This window comes from Festucalex cinctus, chromosome 13, assembly GCF_051991245.1.
Source record: "Festucalex cinctus isolate MCC-2025b chromosome 13, RoL_Fcin_1.0, whole genome shotgun sequence".
In the NCBI taxonomy this organism is placed as follows: domain Eukaryota; kingdom Metazoa; phylum Chordata; class Actinopteri; order Syngnathiformes; family Syngnathidae; genus Festucalex; species Festucalex cinctus.
Window position 1 is genome coordinate 28,612,235 of NC_135423.1, and position 9,415 is coordinate 28,621,649.

Genomic DNA, 9,415 nt, shown 5'->3' on the forward strand with positions numbered 1-9,415 from the left:
AGGTACAAAAAATAATAATAATATAATAGGTATGCCTCTGAGTTTTCACAAATCTAGGTCAAGTCAAGTCATCTTTAGTTATTTTGCGCTTGAATCATCCAATCGGAAATGCTCCATAAAAAATGTATAGAGGGTGCGATTTATTGCAAATTGCACAAGAAATCTCTAAAAATTCATGTTAATGACAAGTCTGATGTGTGTGCAAAGTTTCACGAGTTTTCACACATGTATAGATAAAAAAAAAACAAAGCAGCACTTTACTTGGCAACCAATGCATCGCTATAGCAGCAGCGTGCGACAAAATAAAAAACTTTCGATAAATTTGCATCTTAAACATCTTAAGATGAAACACACCAAGTTTGAACACGGTCGGATGAATTTTGTAGGAGGAGTTAAAATATGACCCCTAAAAAAGGCCACAAAAAAAGTCTACAAATCCCATCATAAATCAAAATGGCGGACTTCCTGTTTGGTTTAGCACATGGTTCCAAGAGACTTTTTTGTACATCGTGGGCTCTTATGTATGCCTCTAAATTATCATAGCGCTAGGTGAAACGTACAACCGGGAATGCTTCGTTAAAGAGGAGTTTTTTAGCTCAAAATGTGATGCCCGGCCCCTACGGGACTTCCTGTTGGGTTTAGCACATGGCACCAAGAGACTTTTTTGTACATCGTGGGCTGTTACATTTGTCTCCAAATTTTCGTAGCTCTAGCTGCTTCGTACAACTGGGAATGCTTCATTAAGAAGTAATTTTTTCCTTTGCAAACTGTGCATGCCACGGCAACAGCGTGCGACAAAATAAAAAGCTTTCAATAACTTTTCATCTTCAACATCTTAAGATGAATCACACCAAGTTTGGAGATGATCGGATAAACTCTGTAGGAGGAGTTCGTTAAAATAAGACCCCTATGAAATGGCCCAAAAAATGGCAACACGTTCCAAAGTAAATCAAAATGGCGGACTTCCTGTTCGGTTTAGCATATGGTTCAAAAAGAGTTTTTTGTACCTTGAGGGCTGTTACATATGTCTTCAAATATTGGTAACTCTAGGTGAAATGTACAGCCGGGAATGCTTCATTAAGTTAGAATTTTGAAACACAAAATTTGATGCCTCGCCTCTGGCGGACTTCCTGTTAGGTTTAGCATATGGCACCAACAGGCTTTTTTGTAGATCATAGTCTGTTACATATGTGTACCAATTTTCGTAGCCCTAGATTAAACGTACCACCGGCAATGCTTCGTTAAGTAAGAATTTTGAAACTGTAAATTTGATGCCCCGCCACCGTCATATAGTATGTCAAAAACTTTAGATTTTTTACCATGATGTTGTCCCAGGTGTTGAGATGGTACAGCCCAAGTTTGAAGTCAATCGGGTTAACCGTGTAGGAGAAGCGGGCAAAAGTATGACCCCTGTAAATGTGCAAAAATGGGCCAAAATTGGACATTCAAATACTCATACCTCACTTCCTGTCTATTTTAGGGTACACATATCAAAGAGGTTTTTGTTCATCTGGATGTGCTACAGGTGCCACACAATTTTCGTAGCCATAGGACAATCGTAGCGGGACAGGGATCCCTTAAACCTATGTAGGTGGCGCTACAGAGCCATTTTTCTGTTATCATGTATGGCGACTTTAAAATATCAAATTTTTCGCCAGACCCGATCTGCGTGTAAAGTTTGGTGAGTTTTCGTTCATGTTTAGTGCCTCAAAAATGTGGTTGTTTGCGGAAAAGAATAATAACAAAGAAGAAGAAGAAGAATAATAACTAGAGCTGCGAGCAGCTATAAAGGGCCCTCGCAACCCGGGCCACGTTGGGGTACTTGCACGTCGGGGTACTGGCACGTTGGGGTACTGTAAAATAGGACAAGGACCATCTAAAATGTTTTTGACAAGCCTTGTGTGTGCAAAGTTTAATCAAAACGCAAAATATGGTGCGCAATTCCCAAAATAAATTCAAAATGGCGGACTTCCTTTTAGGTTTAGCATACGGCTACAGAATACTTTTTGTAGGTCTTAAGCTAATAGGTATGCCTCCCAGTTTTCACAAATCTAGGTCAAGTCATCTTTAGTTGTGTATCGCTTGAATCATACAATTGGAAATGCTCCATAAAAATGCATAGAGGGCGCTATTGAGCACAACGTTGGGTTACTTGCACGTCAGGGTACTGGCACGTTGGGGTACTGTTACATGGAACAAGGACCATTTAAAATGTTAGTTTTTTCCATGCCTTGTCTGTGCAAAGTTTAATGAAAAAGGCCAAAAATGATGTATAGTTCCCAAAATAAAATCAAAATAGCGGACTTCCTCTTTGGTTTGGCAAATGGCTACATAATACTTTTTTGTAGGTCTAGCATAATCATACAATCGGAAATGCTTCATAAAAATGCCTAGAGGGCGCTATTTATTGCAAATTGCACAATAAATCTCTGAAAATTCATGTTCATGACAAGTCTGATGTGTTTGCAAAGTTTCATGAGTTTTCATGTGTATAAAAAAAAAAAAAAAGCAGCACTTGACAACTGTTACATGGAACAAGGACCATTTAAAATGTTAGTTTTTTCCATGCCTTTTCTGTGCAAAGTTTAATGAAAAAGGCCAAAAATGATGTATATTTCCCCAAATAAAATCAAAATAGCGGACTTCCTCTTTGGTTTGGCAAATGGCTACATAATACTTTTTTGTAGGTCTAGCATAATCATACAATCGGAAATGCTTCATAAAAATGTCTAGAGGGCGCTATTTATTGCAAATTGCACAATAAATCTCTGAAAATTCATGTTCATGACAAGTCTGATGTGTTTGCAAAGTTTCATGAGTTTTCATGTGTATAAAAAAAAAAAAAAAAAGCAGCACTTGACAAACAATGCATTGCTATGGCAACAGCGTGTTACAAAATAAAAAACTTTCGATTACTTTGCATCTTAAACATCTTAAGATGAAACACACCAAGTTTGAAGACAGTCGGATAAATTTTGTAGGAGGGGTTCGTTAAAATATGACCCCTGAAAAAGGCCACAAAAAATGGCAACAAATCCCATCATAAATCAAAATGGCAGACTTCCTGTTTTGTTTAGCACATGGTTCCAAGAGACTTTTTTTGTACATCACGGGCTCTTATGTATGCCTGCAAATTATCATAGCGCTAGGTGAAACGTACAACCGGGAATGCTTCGTTAAAGAGGAGTTTTTTAGCTCAAAATGTGATGCCCGGCCCCTGGGGGACTTCCTGTTGGGTTTAGCACATGGCACCAAGAGACTTTTTTGTACATCCTGGGCTGTTACATATGTCTACAATTTTTCGTCGCTCTAGCTGCTTCGTACAACTGGGAATGCTTCATTAAGAAGGATTTTTTTTCCTTTGCAAAAAGTGCATGCCACGACAACAGCGTGTGACGAAATAAAAAACTTTCAATAACTTTTCATTTTCAACATCTTAAGATGAATCACACCAAGTTTGAAGATGATCGGATAAACTCTGTAGGAGGAGTTTGTTAAAATATGACCCCTATGAAATGGCCAAAAAAAATGGCAACACATTCCAAAGTAAATCAAAATAGCGGACGTCATGTTAGGTTTAGCATATGGTTCAAAAAGAGTTTTTTGTACCTCGAGGGCTGTTATACACCTCTACAAATGTTGGTAACTCTATGTGAAACGTACAGCCGGGTATGCTTTGTTAAAGAGGAGTTTTTTAGCTCAAAATGTGATGCCCGGCCCCTGGGGGACTTCCTGTTGGGTTTAGCACAGGGCACCAAGAGACTTTTTTGTACATCTTGGGCTGTTACATATGTCTACAAATTTTCATAGCTCTAGCTGCTTCGTACAAATGGGAATGCTTCTTGAAGGATATATTTTTTTCCTTTAAAAACAGTGCATGCCATGACAACAGCGTGCGACGAAATACAAAGCTTTCAATAACTTTTCATCTTCAACATCTTAAGATGAATCACACCAAGTTTGAAGATGATCGGATAAACACTGTAGGAGGAGTTCGTTAAAATAAGACCCCAATGAAATGGCCAAAAAAATGGCAACACGTTCCAAAATAAATCAAAATGGTCGACTTCCTGTTAGGTTTAGCATATGGTTCAAAAAGAGTTTTTTGTAGGTCATAGCCTGTTACATATGTGTACCAATTTTTGTAGCTCTAGATTAAACGTACAACCGGCAATGCTTCGTGAAGTAAGAATTTTTAAACTCTAAATTTGATGCGCCGCCGCCGTCATATAGTATATCAAAAACTTTTCATTTTTCACAATGATGTTGTCCCAGGTGTTGAGATGGTACATCCCAAGTTTGAAGTCAATCGGGTTAACCGTGTAGGAGAAGCGGGCAAAAGTATGACCCCTGTAAATGTGCAAAAATTGGCAAAAATTGGACATTTAAATACTCATACCTCACTTTCTGTCTATTTTAGGGTACACACTTCAAAGAGGTTTTTGTTCATTGGGATGTGCTACAGGTGCCACACAATTTTCATAGCCGTCGGACAATCGTAGCGGGACAGGGATCCGTTTAACCTATGTAGGGGGCGCTAAGGAACCATTTTTCTGTTATCATGTATGGCGCCTTTAAAATATCAAATTTTTCGCCAGGCCTGATGTGCGTGTAAAGTTTGGTGAGTTTTTGGTCACGTTTAGTGTCTCAAAAATGCGATTGTTTGCGGAGAAGAATAATAATAAGAATAATAATAAGAAGAATTCCTACAAAAACAATAGGGCCTCGCAGCGGCACCGCCGCCGCCGCTGCTCGGGCCCTAATAATAGGTATGCCTCTGAGTTTTCACAAATCTAGGTCAAGTCAAGTCATCTTTAGTTATTTTGCGCTTGAATCATCCAATCGGAAATGCTCCATAAAAAATGTATAGAGGGTGCGATTTATTGCAAATTGCACAAGAAATCTCTAAAAATTCATGTTAATGACAAGTCTGATGTGTGTGCAAAGTTTCACGAGTTTTCACACATGTATAGATAAAAAAAAACAAAGCAGCACTTTACTTGGCAACCAATGCATCGCTATAGCAGCAGCGTGCGACAAAATAAAAAACTTTCGATAAATTTGCATCTTAAACATCTTAAGATGAAACACACCAAGTTTGAACACGGTCGGATGAATTTTGTAGGAGGAGTTAAAATATGATCCCTAAAAAAGGCCACAAAAAAAGGCTACAACAAATCCCATCATAAATCAAAATGGCGGACTTCCTGTTTGGTTTAGCACATGGTTCCAAGAGACTTTTTTGTACATCGTGGGCTCTTATGTATGCCTCCAAATTATCATAGCGCTAGGTGAAACGTACAACTGGGAATGCTTCGTTAAAGAGGAGTTTTTTAGCTCAAAATGTGATGCCCGGCCCCTACGGGACTTCCTGTTGGGTTTAGCACATGGCACCAAGAGACTTTTTTGTACATCTTGGGCTGTTACATTTGTCTCCAAATTTTCGTAGCTCTAGCTGCTTCGTACAACTGGGAATGCTTCATTAAGAAGTAATTTTTTCCTTTGCAAACTGTGCATGCCACGGCAACAGCGTGCGACAAAATAAAAAGCTTTCAATAACTTTTCATCTTCAACATCTTAAGATGAATCACACCAAGTTTGGAGATGATCGGATAAACTCTGTAGGAGGAGTTCGTTAAAATAAGACCCCTATGAAATGGCCCAAAAAATGGCAACACGTTCCAAAGTAAATCAAAATGGCGGACTTCCTGTTCGGTTTAGCATATGGTTCAAAAAGAGTTTTTTGTACCTTGAGGGCTGTTACATATGTCTTCAAATTTTGGTAATTCTAGGTGAAATGTACAGCCGGGAATGCTTCATTAAGTTAGAATTTTGAAACACAAAATTTGATGCCTCGCCTCTGGCGGACTTCCTGTTAGGTTTAGCATATGGCACCAACAGGCTTTTTTGTAGATCATAGTCTGTTACATATGTGTACCAATTTTCATAGCTCTAGGTTAAACGTACCACCGGCAATGCTTCGTTAAGTAAGAATTTTGAAACTGTAAATTTGATGCCCCGCCACCGTCATATAGTATGTCAAAAACTTACGATTTTTTACCATGGTGTTGTCCCAGGTCTTGAGATGGTGCATCCCAAGTTTGAAGTCAATCGGATTAACCATGTAGGAGAAGCGGGCAAAAGTATGACCCCAGTAAATGTGCAAAAATTGGCCAAAATTGGACATTTAAATACTCATATCTCACTTCCTGTCTATTTTAGGGTACACAGATCAAAGAGGTTTTTGTTCATCTGGATATGCTACAGGTGCCACACAATTTTCATAGCCGTAGGACAATCGTAGCGGGACAGGGATCCGTTAAACCTATGTAGGTGGCGCTACAGAGCCATTTTTCTGTTATCATGTATGGCGACTTTAAAATATCAAATTTTTCGCCAGACCCGATCTGCGTGTAAAGTTTGGTGAGTTTTCGTTCACGTTTAGTGTCTCAAAAATGTGATTGTTTGCGGAAAAGAATAATAACAAATAAAAAGAAGAACTAGAGCTGCGAGCAGCTATAAAGGGCCCTCGCAACCCGGGCCACGTTGGGGTTTTTGCAAGTCGGGGGACTTGCACGTTGGGGTACTGTTAAATAGACAAGGACCATGGAAAATAGAAATGCATTTGCCGTGCCTTGTGTGTAAAAAGGTGCAGTAAAAGGCCAAAAATGATGCACAATTCCCAAAATAAATTCAAAAGTGTGGACTTTCTGATGTGTGTGCAAAGTTTCATGAAAAGTCGCTCGTTTGATATTCAAAACCAGCATCTGTTTATTTGAAAACATTGCATGGCACAGAGATGGTGTGTGATCAAATAAAAAGCTTTTTGATGACTCTTAATGTGGTGTCGCTGTGCAACACATATGTATTCATGACATAGTGAAGTATTGTGACAGTTTTGTAGGGTCCAGCAAACAGTAAATGTGTGACAGTTATTCAAGAAAAAATGTAGCTTTGAAGCAGGCTAACCAATGACATCATCTAAAGGGGAAAAAAGCACATGAGCAAGCATAGGTATAAGTAGAGGAGAAAAAGAGATGAAAGAAGTGCGAGAGATGGAACAGGAGAGGAATGCAGCTGTTTATGTATAGCTGTTGTAACAGGACAGATTAAATAACACTTTAACCTGGGGTTAACAGCGCCCTAGGACAGATAAACTCTTTAGTGTAAAAGTTTTCTGGGACAGATGAATCCCTTGGGGTCAAAGAGTTTGGGTTAGCACATAGTCTGCCTTAGGATAATGTAACCTCCATGGATGAATTAGTCCTAGGACGCTTTGACCTGCGGGCTAAAACTTCAGGGGGGTTAACCTGTCCTGTTATATTGTGATCATCGTCTTCGTGCATGTCCTCAGTGGCTTCTTCTGTCTGTGTGGCAGCATTTGATACATCTGTAGAACAAAAAAGAATGAAGAATCATGTTAGATCTGTGAAGTTTGGTTGTCTTAGGTGTAGTTTACAGAACAGTCGTGTGCATATTTTTAGCATGGTAGTGTCTTAATACAAATGCATATTATGTAATGCACTGTATATGGATATTACAGACGTAATATTTGACGGTGATCTTATATTCATAGTTTTTGCCCGTTAATAAATAATATAGCTAGTAAGTAATAAGACACGCAAAAATGGTATAGTTGAATCCTCTGGGTCAAAAAGCAATGTTTTAGGATTGTGTGATGAAATGATGAATAAAAGTAAGGATACGACAGGTACATAAATGGTTATATATACACACGGACATATATATTTATACAGTATAACAGTGCCGCATGTATTGGTTTTAAGGAAAGAGTTGAAAAGCAGTGTTCAGAAAAAAGCATAAGACGCACAAAGTACCATTTCACTACATGTAATAAGTTGTCAAGTAGACATGTGAATTAAGTGGTTAAGATAGTGGCTACTGTGCAAGTAAGCTTCAATTGTCTCTAAAAGGTTAGCATATGTGTTCTACATGATATCAATGGCTAGACGTGCTCGTGGAGAAACATTACAAACAGAAAAACACACTAAAGGTGCCTTTAACAAACCTGTTAATAAATGAGAACTTAATACATATATGTATGGCATACTGTATATGATTGAGAAAGTTGTCCTGTTTAGTTTATGTATTGTATACTTACGGAAAAAAGTTGGCAATCTTTGCGTATGGAGATGATTAGAGGGTCTTTATCAAAAGAGAATTTGCTTGTTGATTTGTTCATGTTCTGTAGAAAAGCAAAGGAGTAGAAATAAATACAGTATCATACTTCATAAACATACAAGAAATTTGTAGCTGTATTAACCATTGTTGGTATTTGAAGTGATAATTTAGGAATAGAAGTGTAGTGATTGCAGAATTTATAGAGTGCTTACCTTGTATGACTTTGTAGATGGAAATGTCTTTTGTTGAAAGAGCTCTTTGTTGTCTACTTTATATGCAAGGACAAGCATAAGTAGGTGTGGTTATGAAGTACTTGACCATTGAAATAAAGCAGTGGTATCAAATGTATGGACCGTGGTTTGGCTCAGGCCTGCAAAGGGGTTTAATGTGGCACAAGAGATAATCTTGTAAGGTACAAAAAATAATAATAATATAATAGGTATGCCTCTGAGTTTTCACAAATCTAGGTCAAGTCAAGTCATCTTTAGTTATTTTGCGCTTGAATCATCCAATCGGAAATGCTCCATAAAAAATGTATAGAGGGTGCGATTTATTGCAAATTGCACAAGAAATCTCTAAAAATTCATGTTAATGACAAGTCTGATGTGTGTGCAAAGTTTCACGAGTTTTCACACATGTATAGATAAAAAAAAACAAAGCAGCACTTTACTTGGCAACCAATGCATCGCTATAGCAGCAGCGTGCGACAAAATAAAAAACTTTCGATAAATTTGCATCTTAAACATCTTAAGATGAAACACACCAAGTTTGAACACGGTCGGATGAATTTTGTAGGAGGAGTTAAAATATGACCCCTAAAAAAGGCCACAAAAAAAGTCTACAAATCCCATCATAAATCAAAATGGCGGACTTCCTGTTTGGTTTAGCACATGGTTCCAAGAGACTTTTTTGTACATCGTGGGCTCTTATGTATGCCTCTAAATTATCATAGCGCTAGGTGAAACGTACAACCGGGAATGCTTCGTTAAAGAGGAGTTTTTTAGCTCAAAATGTGATGCCCGGCCCCTACGGGACTTCCTGTTGGGTTTAGCACATGGCACCAAGAGACTTTTTTGTACATCGTGGGCTGTTACATTTGTCTCCAAATTTTCGTAGCTCTAGCTGCTTCGTACAACTGGGAATGCTTCATTAAGAAGTAATTTTTTCCTTTGCAAACTGTGCATGCCACGGCAACAGCGTGCGACAAAATAAAAAGCTTTCAATAACTTTTCATCTTCAACATCTTAAGATGAATCACACCAAGTTTGGAGAT

The 9,415-nt window shown here is 38.3% G+C and overlaps 1 long non-coding RNA gene across 1 annotated transcript; it reads right to left on the reverse strand.

The window, feature by feature from the left end:
- Positions 1–6,622: 6,622 nt before the first annotated feature.
- Positions 6,623–8,415, reverse strand: LOC144033658 (uncharacterized). Its single transcript, XR_013288028.1, has 3 exons — positions 8,355–8,415; positions 8,123–8,206; positions 6,623–7,390 (listed from the first exon to the last, which is right to left on the reverse strand). It is a non-coding gene; the product is annotated as an uncharacterized LOC144033658 (long non-coding RNA).
- Positions 8,416–9,415: the final 1,000 nt, after the last annotated feature.